Genomic DNA, 16,206 nt, shown 5'->3' with positions numbered 1-16,206 from the left:
AAAATACATGACTGGTGTGCATCTTGAGACAAAACAAGGACACTGACATATTTTAAGATCTGTCAGTGCAAGTTGCTTTCAGTTAAAACAGCTCATACATGCATTTTAGTCTGGGACTAGCTTAAGCCTTGTCTGTGAAACCGGGAGCTAATGTTTTAGGGTATTGAAATTAGACCCTTGTGTCCATCTGTTTGTCTGTGTATGTCCCCTCACAGAACTTAAAATATATTGATATACTGACAGCAGGGAAATGTTATGAAAGCGTAGAACTCAATTGAAACTGTTTGAATATCCATGCTATTAGTGAGATGAAAAGTAGTGAAGTTGTGTTGTTGTTTACATCTTTGTTCTTAATTTCCTTAGCAAATTCTGTCATGCCACGGAGAACTACTCCCCTTCAGGATGCCATTAATCACATCCTTGCAGGAAGAGACAAGAATTCAATGTTAGAAATCAAATATATGAATCCAGGTAAAGGTGAGTGACTTTGACACACTGCAGGCTAGACTGAGGGGTTACACGTCACTGGTTCTTGAATTGATATTATGACCAGTGGTTTTCGGTCTATGACTGTTAATTGTACAAACATCAATATAAATATTTAAAGTTGTTAATAGTATTTTAATAATATTTTAGTTAATAGTCTGTTGCTGTATTCTACACTTGGACATGTATTCATTATTCTACATGTAGAATTGAGAAGAAAAAAAAAAGCACAACGTTGCATAGTAGCGATTTATAGGAATAATTGATTATGATTATTTGCAGTGCTGAGTTGTATCCAGTGGATAGTCTGCTACCCCTGTGTCGCTAATAAGGTCGTGTCTGCAGGTCGTGGTATCTTCACTTTAGCTGTTTTCAATCAAGGAGACTTTGTGGTGGAGTATAGAGGGGAGCTCATTGATGCAGCTGAAGCTGAACATAGACGTAAACTGTACCACAATGCATGTTCGAATTAATTGTACAAACATCAATATAAATATTTAAAGTTGTTAATAGTATTTTAATAATATTTTAGTTAATAGTCTGTTGCTGTATTCTACACTTGGACATGTATTCATTATTCTACATGTAGAATTGAGAAGAAAAAAAAAGCACAACGTTGCATAGTAGCGATTTATAGGAATAATTGATTATGATTATTTGCAGTGCTGAGTTGTATCCAGTGGATAGTCTGCTACCCCTGTGTCTCTAATAAGGTCGTGTCTGCAGGTCGTGGTATCTTCACTTTAGCTGTTTTCAATCAAGGAGACTTTGTGGTGGAGTATAGAGGGGAGCTCATTGATGCAGCTGAAGCTGAACATAGACGTAAACTGTACCACAATGCATGTTCGATCTTCATGTTTGATTTCATATGGAAGCGGAAGACATGGTGGTAGGTTCAGAATGACTAATAGGTTTAGATTTCTATAGTGAGAAGTCAGGATTTCCTGTTGCTCTTTAACTTATCAACTATGCATCGAACAACTATACTTGTATTGGATGTTGGCATTAGTGTAGTTGCTTACAAATTAAAGTACAATTCAAAAGCGTGTCACTATAAACGTCTGTTTTAAATTTGCAGTATTGATGGAGCACTTGAAGATGGGTCATTTGGGCGACTGGTAAACGATGAGCACAAGGCACCAAATTGCAGAATGAAGTTGATCGAAGCAGAAGGGAAGCCACATCTCTGCGTTTTTGCACTGAAGGAAATTACGGCAGGAACTGAAATCACTTATGACTATGGTGGGAAAGAATGGCCCTGGCGGAAAGAGGTGGGTCATTTAGATTTTTTTCCTATGAATTGGTGTCAAGGTTTAAAGCCTATACATCTAGACATCTTGATAACAATGAAATCATCTCTGTCTTAAAAGCTACTGTGTGTTAAGCTGTGTGAGTTTCATGATGCCACAGAGATTACACAATACCTATCGCTTGTTAGTGCCAACAATTATAACCAAAAACCAGAAGTCACTTCTTGGTGGTTTTCAGTCAATCTTGTCAGGTTAATCTTGAACTTGCATGACTCTCCCAGCTTATCTGTATGTTTTGTCCTATATGTTTTGTAGATTCCCCCTACTGTTACAAGCACTGCTGCCCAAGAGTCTATTAAAGACCGTTTCCAAGACCAAACCATGTCATCCACAGTCTCTATTGAAGGTCAGTGACTGTTTGACTTAATGTTTTACATTAGTTATGGTGGGCATATAAACGTATTGTGTCTATAAAGCATGTGAACCAGTGATGGTGTGGTTGCTTCTAGAGTGATGCACAACCCCACCCTCCCTGGCCTTCCTCATATTCTTTCCTGTATTCTACAGAGACCAGAGAGAGACCAGAAGTCCAGTCCTGCAATATAACATCAGGCAGTTCTGCTTGTGAGGTTAGGTTGAATACGACTGTCTGTTAAAGCTATAAGTCCCATTGTTTTACAACAATGGGACTTTAGTCAGTTCAACTGTACAATAACACAATTGTGTAGATGATGTCCAAGTTCACATGTGCATTTTTCTGTTTAACTTGTTTATACACAGCAAAATAGTGCAAGCATCCCTTCTGGCCAACACTCCGTTGCAGAGCTTGGTGACCACGCGCATGACTTGGAACCCAATGTTTTCTCTACAGACTTATTCAGAGGTGAGTCCCTGCTTGAATAAGCAATGCCTGGTAAACACTGGGGTCTTGCAAAGCACTGCTCTCAATTCTGTGTCTGTTGAAGAGAACACAGGACATGAAGGCACAGAGTGTCTGTCATCCAGTCCCACACCAGACAGCCCTGAGCATGAGGTTAGTTTGAATTCAGCTGTTTATTACGGGATGTATGAATGTTTAGTTTTGTAAATGATGTAGAAAAAAATTAACGTTATTGCACATATAATTTGAAATTTAACGCGAAAGTGCAAATATAAAACCAACTTTACCGAAGTCCAGGCAGTTAATGTTGTTGCCGTTTTTATTCGTACAGTAGACCTAACTGTAAATATTTCAACAATGATTTTGTTAACAGCATGCATTTTTAATTAAGATAACAATTTATATGTTGGTTAAATCAATTAATTAAAAAATGTATAGGCTATAAAACACATAATTAGTTCTCATGCTTTCTGTCTTTGTAATCGTCCTGCGCAGCAAAATCAAAATATTGTTTCTCCGGCCCCCTCCTCCTTAGACACGATGCTCATCTGCGATCTCTGACCCAGTTCGTTTGCTGGCTTCCATGGCTGCGATTCGCTGTTTTCCACTCTCTGGCAACCCGGGCTGTCGAAATACTATTAGTTAAACTGGCAGTGGGCGGAACCACACAGAGCAAAACAAAACAAGCATTCCGACATGGAACACACACTTTCAAAGTAGAATAACTGTTCACAATCAGCAATAGCTACATTTGCTACAGAAGTTATTAATCTTTGTTAAAAAAACACAAGTCTTAGTTCATGTTAGCTCATTAAATAACAGTTGCAGCTCTCGATTTTAACAACTTGTTATTAAATATTGGAATACCTAAGATTAATGAATTCTCAGAAGAATTTTTCATTGGCAGTTTGTTAACTAATGAAGCCCTAATGTAAAGTGTGACCGAACAATAAAGAATCAAAACACTTTCAAACAATATCTAGTGCATGTTGTAGTCCAGATTAAAATGTAAAAAGATTGAAAATAAAGCCTATTAAGTCTAAATATGTAAGTATTTGGTGCTGTGATGAACATCATAGCAAATACACAAATCTGAATGGCTGTTTAAATAATTTAAACATGATTCAGAAACAAAGTAGTGCAGCTGCTTTGTTTAAAATCAGCTTAATTTAAATGAATTATTATTATTATTATTATTTCTGCAGTTTAGCTTCATCTGCTGTCAGAAGCGTTCCTCCAGAGCGTCTCTCTCGCGCTCCGCCGTGTGCTTCTCGTCCGCGCTTGTTTACATCAGAGTGCGCACGCGTCTCTCACGCAGCATACAGCGCTGTTGTGCATTTTGACCAGTTGATGGGAAAAGTATTCTTAAAATGCATTCAAAATTCGGAATAATTTGTAATGTATAATTATTCACGGTATTTAGAAGTGCCCACGATAACAATATCGTGCATATTCATTACCGTGATATATCGCATTACCGAATACCGGCACAAGTCTATTGCCAGACAGTAATAAGTAAAGTAATAATATTACTTTTGAAAGGAGTAACTAGTAACGAGTAATAAATACAATTTTTGGAGCAACGAGCCCAACACTGGCCCAGAGACACAGCAAATGTGCAGACATCTCCACCACTTACACTCCTCAACAGATGACATTCAGATCACATTTTACATGTGCTTTCCACAAAACAGCAGTACAAGAAGTTGTATTCTAACAGAAATCACTCTCTGTAATGGCTTTTTAGGACTCTAACTAACTGATCAATTAATCTATTGATTATTGTTATGATTAGTTGATTAATCTAGTGATTATATTTATGATTACTCAGTTTATTATTTTGATTAGTTGATAATCCTTTAGTTAACTTGCCCATAATTAACAACCACAACTTCTGCTAATAATCTTTCAATGTTTCATTCAAACATTTTCTCATAAAATAATTTTTACTAATATAAAATCCCGACACAAAAAAAGTGGCAAGAATAGAAAGGCATCTATCAAGAATACAAATGTCAATGATGGCTGCATTCACAGTCAGAGTTTGGGATCAAGAGCATGTGTGTCTTGAAATGGGTTTTTTTTCCATTCAGAAGATTAAAGTATTCAATACATATCTGCATGTATGGACAGCTGAAGTCACGACCGCATTCAGGTAACCATAGTGACAGTATCAGAGATTTGAAGTTCTAGCTCAACTGATCAGATGAGGTGCGAGTTCATCCGTTTGATATTTTAAACAACCAACAGCAACTTTAAATGCTTTAAAAGCCGTGCGCCTCACAGCTCTGGTGGATCTTTGGATGAGTAAATGAAACCTGTCATGATTATACAATTCAGCGTGGCTCTGCGTGTGTTTAATCGGACTCTAAAGCCACGGTCACACTAGAATTTGAGCATGCGAAATTCGTTCGGACGGTGCTGTGAAAAGGGGCGGGAGCAGGATATGCCATCACGCGCCAAGGTTTTCACAGTACACACAACATGGATTCCGACGTGCTTGCCCTGTGTCTGTTGTGACGATGAAGAAAGTTCCTGAAAAGTAGAAGGCTTTGGGTTCACCCTAACCTCCAGTCGCAGAACGAGTGGGGAGTTTCATTCCTTTAGTTTCATTCCTTGATCCAGGAGCTTCGGTTGGATGAGGCTCGTCATAGGGAGTACTTTCGGCTCAGCAGCGCAGACTTCGATCGATTGCTCACCATGGTCCCTCCATTGATTGAGAAGCAGAAAACTAAACTGCGTCAGGTAATAGGTCCCGCCGAACATCTAGCGGTCTGCTTACGGTGAGTACTTTATCAATTTTCTGTAAATACTTTTAAGCTAAAGGAATCTTGAAGTTTCTTTTGTAAAAAATTGAGCACAGATTAATTTATCAGGTCACCAATTTTCATCATTCAACTGTCAAATGTTGACAAATGTTACCTTTATATGTAGGTTTATGAAGCAATAAGTTATTTTAAATTACATTAATATTATCCAAATACTCATTAACGTAAACAAAATCATAAATTTCAGGTTCTTGGCAACTGGTGACTCCTACCACACAAATTCCAAGAGCTTCAGGATTGGCAAATCTACTGTTGTTGGAATAGTGCCATCTGTGGCCACAGCCATTTGGGAGAGTTTGGTAGGAGAGTATATGCCAGTACCTGGAAAATCCAATTGGAGGGCGATTGCTGAGGAGTTCTCCAGTAAATGGGCTTTTCCACATTGCCTGGGTGCCATTGATGGTAAGCACATTAGAATAAAAGCACCTGCTGATTCTGGGTCCCTTTATTATAATTTCAAGGAACAGTTCATGGTTCTTCAGGCTGTGGTAGATGCCAACTACCTTTTCAAAATGGCAGACATTGGTACTTATGGCAAGAGCAACGATGGTGGAACGTTGTCTGCCTCGGCATTTGGAAGAGGTCTCAGAGATGGAGCCCTGGATCTTCCTGATGAGGAGCCCCTCCCCAATGCTGAACACCTTGGGCCAGTACCATTTGTATTTATAGGAGATGTAGCCGTTCCCCTCCAAAAACATCTTCAGCGTCCCTACCCAGGAAGAGCACTCCCTGTTGACCAGAAGATCTTCAACTTCCGTCTGTCCCATGCAAGGAGGATTGTGGAGAATGCATTTGGCATCATAGCTGCTCAGTTATGAAACTTAGTGACAGTTTTGAGAAATAATTTAAGTACTTTCTTAGCAGCAAGACGATGAATCAGTAAAGTGGATTATTTTCTATGTTCCATTTTAATTGTTTTTAATGAATTAATAAACCTTTTCTGTGACCACCGAAAACAACAATTCCCAGGTAACACCAGGAGAAGACCAGAGCGACTTAACAGAACTTGTTTTTGTAAGCCACATCACAGTTGACTCAAAAAGTAACATTTTGAAAAAATACAATCATAAAACTCATGTGTATTAGAAGTATTATTTTTTTTGATAACCACAAACACATTTTTGTTTAAAGAATACTTCACCCAAAAATGAAAATGTGCTGTATTTTCTCAGATCATCCAAGATATAGAAGAGAACAGATTTGGAGAAATGTAGCATCACACCACTTGCTCTGCAGTGAATGAGTGAATTTATCGGCTGTTTGGACTGTCGTTCTGACGGCACTCATTCACTGCAGAGCAAGTGGTGTGATGCTACATTTCTCCAAATCTGTTCAGATCTGAGAAAATCATTTCATTTTTGGGTGATTTATACTTTAAGGATCGTGTGCCAGGGAACTGTACTCAGCCGCGTGAATCATTTGCATTATTTTTATTTGTAGCAAACTCCTGGTTTCCCTGGGTAGACGGGAGAGTGCAGGTCGAATGCAGTTGAGGAAGCTGCTGACATCACCATCTTTTTGTTTTTCTTTAACAATCAATAGCATTTAATTCTCAAACTCATCCATGCCACTTGATTTTCTTTTTCTGCAGTGGGGATCTGGGTGCCCCGTAGAGAGTTCATCTATTTCTGATGAACTCCAGTGCTCTGAACGTTGCAAATCCAATTGTCCTTTGTGTCACTTTGTCGCGTCCAGTGTGGTGAAAAGAAAAGAAAATATGACTAGGCATATCTCGCCCTCAGATTCACCAGTACAAAGGTGGGTGATGAAGCCAAACAAGTTAAGATGGCAAGTAGTTAAGTAGCACTATGTTAATCACAATGTTTCAAATCATAAATATAATTTTGCAATCAAGGTCATGTCTGAGAGGGTGCGTATATTCTTAAGAGAATGGTGAAAAAAATAGTTTCCTCAAAAATATGAAGCCACACAACGGTTTTCAGAATTAAAATAATCAGAAATGTTTCTTGAGCAACAAATCAGCATATTTGAATAATTTCTGAAGGATCATGTGACACTGAAGAGTGGAGTAATGATGCTGAAAATTCAGCTTTGATCACAGGAATACAGTATACGTTAAAACATTAAAATAGATATTTTACATTGACACATTTCACAATATTACAGTGTTTACTGTATTTTTAATTCATAGGTTTAACGTGACGTCACACAGTGGTGTGGCCGCCATTTGTAGGACCGAATTGCAATGGTAAAATGTAACTAATTAATAATATTTCGTTACAGTACTTAAGTAAAGTACAGATACTCCCAAAAAATACTTGAGTTTTTATATTTCAGCCAACTTTTACTTTTACTCCACTACATTTCCTAATTAAAATTTATACTTTTACTCCGATACATTTCCCCGAAGCATATTCGTTACCTGCTACATAATAGTCAGAAGAACACGGACTGCAGGAAAGCAGGTTTGACGAATCTGTGGTCTGGATTTTTTGTTATGCTGGTTGAAAGTCTCTTCACATCCCGATAGCAAGCATTAAGTTCAGTGGTCTAAATGTATTCATCTGTATTTATATATTCTGTGGAATATATAAATATATTCTGCTCGGTCCGAGCGTTTTAATATGCTTTCCTACATGCCTGTCAACGTATGTATTTGCATACCTCTGCGCACCCTGTTCGCGCAGACAGGATAAGTTATCAGCGCGTTCACGCACGCTGTGCAGACAGAGCGAGGATGGCAGACAAACATCAACAACCCGATCTTCCTTCCTTGTATTGTAGTACTTTTAAAAAATTCTCACCAGTGAATGACACATGATGTAGCCCAGCGGTTAATCTAGTCCTCGCGCCAGCTCGTTAGAAGTGAGCTACGTGCATGAACTGTGTTCCGATTGATATGATCCCTACACAGTGTTCATTGCTCCCTACTCCCTGAGCAGGGGAAATCCGTTGAAGTTTACTTCACTTCGGAACATGGGCTGGAATTGGGAACCGCTGATGTAGCCTACTGTGGTAATGTTGTTTCTGGTCTGTGAGCGTATATGCGTTCAGGGGGCGTGGCTGTGGACGGCGATTGCAGGGAGGGTGGGACGTTCGCTTTCAGTGCTATCAGGCTAAAGTTAGCATTTTCCAAGATCTCCTATTGCACCTTTAAACTGTATATCATTTGAAAGCTAAAACACTCAAGATCCATGTTCTGAGCTTGTTTTTTAAATCAATACACCAGAGATGAAAGGGTTAACATAAATGCTGAAGGACCGGTGTAGCAGTCGATTCGGTTCCCTTCTGGAATTCCTGTTCCCCATCTACAAAGCGTGTCCGCTGACAACTTCCACAGAGGCACCGAAGCGCAACTGGATGTACGTAAAGCGAAAGGGGAAAAAAAGTGTTGCCGCAACTTTCAAATGTCCTGCTACACTGCAGAGTAATAAAATTATTTTCACACTCCCGCTAATGTTCTCCGTTTTATTATTCTTGCAATTTTTCCTTTGTTTTTGTCTAATGTTTCAGTAGGCTATATGCAGTAAACTGATTATAAAGTGAACTATATTAAAATAGTTCAGTTTTGTATGTAATGGTAAAGTGATTATATTTCATTTCGTTTTTTATTAAGTTAATTTAGAAAAAACGTTTGGAGCATTTTTTTGGTTAGTTAAATATAGGTTTTTGTTTTTCAATGACTAGCGGCAGACGCCTATGTTTGATCAATCTAGCCTTCTGAAATCATCACGACTTGCCTAAAATAAAATATATAGATATAAAACAGTTAAGAATGTTTAAACGTTAAACCTAGATAAATCCGCTATATCCAATAGTTTGTGCGGAGAAGCTGAAGCGCGCAAGTGAGGTGCCAGCGCGATCACTTGCTTTTTTCCCCCCTTTTTTTCTCAGAAATATTAAAGAGTAATACATTATTCGTAAATGTAAAGAGTTAATTTTATTTGCGTGCCCTCACAATAAGGATAATAATGCGCTTTTAGCCATCTCGTCTTGAAATCGAGCTCTTCCCAAAAATGAACCGAAACTAAGCGAATGCATGCCTCACAGACATGATAAATATATTTATAGAAAGCTTTAAACTACTACTTAATGAAATAAAACAAATCAAAATCCAAACCTCTTTCATTATGGGTCATAACTTCTCTAAAGGTGCGTCTATGAGGAGATGGCGAGTCAGGGTCGTCATATTCATCTTTTCGATACCGACTCAGAAAACACTAGTTTATTAGTAAATAATTAAAATATCTCAAAACTATTTCCCCCGACACATTTATGGTAATTGCTTTTGCCGGTGCGTTTCTGCAAGCTTAAGCCTATCACGTGTGTTTGAACGCAGAACTCTTCATGCTGCTGCTGCTCTGGGACACTAAACACCATCGAGCCGCTCTTGACCGTTGCGGGAGCACGCTCTCTCGTGTTGTTTCCACCAGAGCCGCAAATTTTTCATCACTAATTGATGGATGTCTAAAATATAAAAATAAAGGGGAAGCCTAAACCAGGCCCGAACTAACGCCTCCGAACTATGATGTCAGCCTGAAATGCAGGCCCACTTATATACCCTCACCCCTCCCCATACACAGCTAAAAATCACTAATGAAATCAATTAATCAAGTTAATCAACAGTGCTATATATAGGGGACATGACCATGCCACATTGTCACTTGAATTTCTATTCTTGCTGGTATTTTCATATAATCCAAACAATGGGTCCAACAATTTATGAAGAAATATTGAATTATAAAACTCGAGGCATTTACCCCTTTGAGATAAAAAAGGAGCAAAAATATGTCATTCGCAGACGTTCTTCCAACTTCCAAGTTGATGGTAAGCAAACTACTCTAAGTGATATTTATATATTGACAGTAAGATATATACCAAGAGTTGATACAAAGATAATACTTGCCAATAAGCTATACTAAATGGGCTTTCCAGCAATTACAATGGTAAAAATTACCTGTTCATTTGTCATTTTAAATGGGCCTATTTCTTGCATTGGGCCTTAAGAACATCTTTGATAGTTGTATTATTATTATTATTATAGATTTTACTAACAATAATGGTGTTTTAATAGATGGTCAACTGTACCACATTTCCCTAAAAAATAATGTGGAGTTGAGAAGAAAAGTGGTTGTTGGGCAAAAAGAGGCCAACCAAATCTTTTTAGAGTTCCATGCCAGCCCCTATGGAGCACACTGTGGAACAGAACAGACAAAGCTTGCCATTTCAGCCAGATTTTACTGGCCTGGAATGGGGGTAGACATTGATAAGTGGGTTAATATAAAATTATTCCTTTCAACTTTGCCATGAGATACAAATGAATTGTTTTCGATTACATTTCTCATGTGCTTCTTTCTGAATATCAGGTTTTGCAGTGTGCCCTGTGCCAATTTAGCAGGCTGTCCATCAAACAGGAGCCCAAGTACATCCCAATATGTGTATGTAAGCTTGTTCACAGCCATTCAAAGAGAATGTGTCACAGAATATGGTCATAGAATTTAAAAGTATTTGTTGTGCTCTTTTAAATTTAAGGTGGACACGCCTCTGGAACTGCTGGGTATGGACCTAGTGGGTAAAGTCACCAGGACCAACAAAGGAAATTAATACATCTGTGTCCTGGTTGACTATTACACCAAATGGACCGAGGCCTATGCAATTCCCAATAAAACTGCTGCTGTACTGTCTCGCTGCATCATCAATTTATTTTACAGATTTGGGGCACCAAAGAGGATACTCACTGACCAGGGCACTGAGTTTGTGAGTTTGTGAACCACGTTTGTAGCTTGTACATTTATTGTGTACATAAAATATGCAATCAACCATAAATGTTTTGTGCAAATCAGAATCCTACAAACCTTATGCATGTTTTGCAAACAGATCAATAGAGAACTCTGTGCCTTCCTCAGTGTGGATAGAAGCCTCTGTGCCCAATATCATCCACAAACTAACGGGCTCGTGGAAAAACTATATGGAACCATTCAGAGGTGAACCTTTATTAAAAGGTGGCTTTGTGGGAATATAATCTTCAAGGTAATATTGGTTGTCTTTCCAATTGGTTACTGATCATTTTCAACTCCTCTTGGTTCTGACTCTAGAGCCTTGTGTAAACTTGTGGATACACAACCTGAAAAATGGGATGAGTACCTAGATGCAGTAATGTTTGGTCTAAGAACCAAGACTCAGCTGACAACTAGGTTCTCCCCATTTTTCTTAATGTTTGGCATGGAGGCACGATATAGAATGGTGGCAAATCAGGCACCATTCTCTGTAGGCCAAAAGGTACTACAGAAAAACATAAGGACCCAGCAAAGGAAAGGGGGCAAGCTTGAGCGCAGCTGGTTGGGACCATATGAAATTGTACACATAAAAGACAAGAGCGCACATCTGAGGGATGAGAAGGGTTACATATACTCCAAAACCAGTACAGACCACCTAAAATCCTTCAAAGAAGAGACACCCCGGGTACCCCACAGATTTATTCTTGATGAACCACAACTTAAAAGACCACATGAAGACACTGGACAACACCCTTCACCTGCACCTCTAGACTTCACCATCACTAAAGAAAAGCAGCCCCCACCATCACCTCCATCCTCACCAACTGCACCAAAGCTTTCTCCCAGTGTCTCCCCCAAATCATCCTCTTCCCTGTCTCCACTGGATTGATCAATGCCACTTTCCTCTCCTGTGTCCCACACTACAGTTGCAACAGTTACACCAGCTGACGCCAGGGATGCAGTACATAGCTGTAAGTGCTGATGAAAAATCACATGAAATCAATGAACGTTGGTCAGAATTGTAATATTTGTCTGGTGTGTTTTTTCCCCCTTTTTATAGTTTTTTCCTTTTTTTTCTGTAGGTATCAAACGTGCCTGGGCTGGAAATAACAGCCATGTACTGGTGTCCAAAGTGGGACCCTATAAACTGTTTTATCAAGATATTTTACAGATCGGGCCTGGGAAGGAGTTAGAGAGTGAGGTATATATTTCATTGATGTGCTTATTTTTTGTCTGTCAGATAAGGCTTTCATGTAGTTTATAAATTTGAATTAATGTTTCATTTTCCAATGTTTGCCAAGGTAATAAATGCGTATCTGTCACTGAAGGTGAGCCAGCACAACTTGACCTCACCAGAGAAAGCCTTCCATATGGACACATTTGCTATAACAGCCATGTGGAATGGAAAATATCAGAGACTCAAGGTCTGTTGTATATATTAATGCTTTTATTAATTCATTTTTATATTCATTTTGTTTGGGCCATGTGTAAAATTAATTTGTGTTTTGGATGACTCAAGAAGAAAAGGTGTTTGCAAACAACAAGGTATTCACCACAGTCTGATGTAGTGCTTTTGGGAAGTTGTGTATGATAGAAAGAAGGAGGGAAAATCTGTTTGTAGAGCAATGATGAGCAAAAAGGGAGTTCCAGTTTCACACTGGGTGTGTCAAAATCCAACTCACCCACTTCAGACGGATACTACGTCATGTGGTGCGTTTGCTTTGAAGGTGTGCGACAGCACATATGAAATGTTCATTGAAATGGGAGGATTTTATTGTATTTATTTTTTTCTTTTCTTTTTCCAGTTTGCAGAACATATTCTGCACAATACCAATATTGACTTCTCCAATGAACCACAAGACATAGCACGATTTAGGCTTGAGATTGCATTTTATTATGAAAATGGTGTGGAATATTAATTAATACATTAGCACAATTGCTGACAATGTTGCTAACATTTTATTTATATTTTTACAGATTTCCTGTGATGACTGTGGGTGCTGGTTCCATATCAACTGTGTTAATAATCCACCCACAGACAAAGATCCTTTTCTTGCAATAAATAAAATTGCATTTTAAAGCCATTATTTTTGTAGACTTTGTTTTCTGTTTTGTAAATTGTTACACCTGCTGCAATTTGTCTGTTATTAAAATAATTTATTTTTAATTAAAACGAAGTAACATTTAACAACACCCGTGACAGACATTGTGTTTCAAATAAGCCTGCGCTACAGACTTCTGCGTAATAACCAAAGCCTCAAACACGCTTAAATCGGTTGTAAGTTGGGGAATACCTCGCTTCTCAAATCCATTTTCAAGTTTCAGAGAAAAGACGGTACTTTTTGAACCATTTTGCACTTCCCGTACATCCAGTTGTGCTTCAGGAGTACGTTAGTTCTGATAATGCGTATGGTAACCCGGCAACTCCGCAACATGTAGTATGATTGCGTAAAGGGGAACAGACATTCCGAGGGGAACCGAATCGACTGCTACACCGGCCATTTAAACATGTACAAAGTGAACGGCAGTGCTTACGTTTCATCCCCAATAGTTCTGGTCAGCTCGGACTATTCCAAGAAACACCAGCACACATTTCAAGATAAGGGTCCACTCTTCAAAATGCATCCCACTTTTTAATCCAAAATAACGAAAAAATTAGGGGGGAAAACGAAAGATCCTCCTTAGTTTACATGAGCGATTTGAATTATAGTTGTCGATAGCGTCCATTTTCAAAGAAATATCGATTCTAATTCGTATTCCAGCGTTGAAACGCCATGTATTTCCCATAGAATAGTCTCTTCAGAGCAAAATTAGCCGTCCCCCGTCTCTTGCCTTCAATCACAGGCGATGTTATAGCTCAGATCATAAAGGGAGTCACTGACAGGCTCAGCGAGGCGCTAATCACCGCACAGCCAATAAGGTTTTGATGGATGGAAATGTTAGCCAACCACAAGAACGTTTACGATGAAAGACAGTTTGCTTAAGCATTTTTACAGAATACCCGTGCGCAAATTAGTGTGTGTTCGTGTGCTGACTGCGCTCTCGTCTGTACGCACGCTGCATACACAGAACGCTATCGCTGTGCTTCACAGAGTATTTATCGGCGAGCAGATTTTCTTCAAAGCTACATCAGAATCATGGAACGTCGAACTCAGAAGAGTTTTTGTGGTGTTGAGAGTGTTTTGGAGGAGGTGATGAGAAGCAGCGACGAAGAGCAGCAGAAAGACTTAGACAGGGATAGCACAGTGTCAAGCGTAGATTCAGCTCAAGAGATGTTTATTCATGGACTCGATCCCGTTTTAGATCGGTAAGTTTCAACATCATTGTATTGAATGTTTGTATATGTTTATCATGTATTTGCTGTGACAGCGGTGAGGTACAAAATTTAGGGTGCAACATGAGTATGTGATAGGGTTGTATAATATACATTCATAAGGACATCACATTTATAATCTTATGATAGATAGATATATATATATATATTCAACTTTATTGTCATTGCACATGTAAGGTACAAGGCAACAAAATGCAGTTAGCATTTAACCAGAATATGTCTCAATCACATGTATGTATGTGTGTGTGTGTGTGAATCCGATTCATTGAATATAAAAATAATGTAAGGAAAGGATTACAAGGTGAAAATATGTGGGGGGAAGTATAAGTATTACAAAGCATTTATAATCCTGTGTATTATAAGCAAAAAGTATTTGGCAAACAAGCATTTATAATTGTAATGTTTAGAAATATTGATGCTGCTAATAGTTGTATGTCTCTTTTACGTGTATGTGTGTGTGTGTGTGTGTGTGTGTGTGTGTTTCTCTGTGCTGTAAAATAGGCCTTCAACTGACACAGGTGAGGACTGGAATCCGGAGTCCAGTCCTGAGCGACAAAAGAGACCACGGCAGTCATCTTCATCATCTGCATCCAAGTCTCCATCTGAATCTACTGCAGCTACTAGAGGTAGAGGGAGCCAGTCAGTCCCTGCTGTGTCCCCTAGCACCTCACAGAAAAGATGGCATAATGTGGATGAGGATGACATTGGGCCTCCCAAGCCTGTGTTTAGGCATGCTCGTGAACTTGGGCCACAGTTGGTGACAACTGCATCATACACAGCACTGCAGTTGTTTCAGCTTTTCTTTTCTTCATCTGTGCTGCAAACCATCATTCAGCACACAAATGCCTATGGATCCAAAAATCAGCAGGGAAGAGACAAGCCATGGCATAACATCTCTGTAGAAGTCTTGAAGTCTTACCTGGCACTTGTTGTGTACATGGGTCTTGTGAAGGTCTCTGCTGCGACTGATTATTGGAGGAGATCTCAAATCTATAGTGTTCCCCTTCCTGCTAAGGTCATGTCCTGTAGGAAGTTTCTGAACATCACAAATGCTCTTCATCTTAGCGATCCTCAGTATGATGAAGAAAATGAAAAGAAGCAGGGAACAGCAGCCTACGACCGCTTGGGGAAGATCAATCCTCTCTATGACAACATGAGGGATGCCTGCAGAACATTTTTTCATCCAAATCAGAACATCTCCATAGATGAGAGGACGGTGGCATCAAAGGCAAGGTCTGGACTCAAGCAATACATGTAGAACAAACCCACTAAATGGGGCTACAAGCTTTTTGTCTTGGCAGACTCACTAAGTGGTTACACCTGTGAGTTCTTCATGTATGAGGGTAAGTCCATGCCATCTCAGAATGTGCTGAGCTATGAGTCCGTCATGTCACTCATAGACGAAATGATGTTGGGCACTGGTTACAAGCTGTACGTTGACAACTTTTACACCAGTCCCATGCTTTTCAGAGACCTCCTCTCTAAGAGGATTTGGGCATGAAGCACCATTTGTCCAAACAGGATTGGTTTCCCAAAGACAACCACCAACAGACTGCCATGGAAATCTCCACGAGGGTCCATGCGATGGCTCAGAGAGGATGAGCTGCTGTTTGTGGAATGGAAAGACACCCGGGAAGTACTGATGTGTTCTACATCCCACAAAGCATATGAAGGTGACACAGTGCAAAGG

At 39.2% G+C, this 16,206-nt stretch overlaps 1 pseudogene; it reads left to right on the top strand.

Annotated features, from left to right (window-relative positions):
- Positions 1-11,645: 11,645 nt before the first annotated feature.
- On the top strand, positions 11,646-13,170 carry LOC107563941 (uncharacterized; annotated as a pseudogene).
- The last annotated feature ends 3,036 nt before the right edge of the window (positions 13,171-16,206 follow it).

This window comes from Sinocyclocheilus grahami, unplaced genomic scaffold (assembly GCF_001515645.1).
Source record: "Sinocyclocheilus grahami isolate Dianchi unplaced genomic scaffold, SAMN03320097.WGS_v1.1 scaffold899.1, whole genome shotgun sequence".
NCBI classification, from domain to species: Eukaryota; Metazoa; Chordata; class Actinopteri; order Cypriniformes; family Cyprinidae; genus Sinocyclocheilus; species Sinocyclocheilus grahami.
The sequence above is the reverse complement of the archived record's forward strand: the minus strand, read 5'-3'. Positions and strand labels throughout refer to the sequence as shown.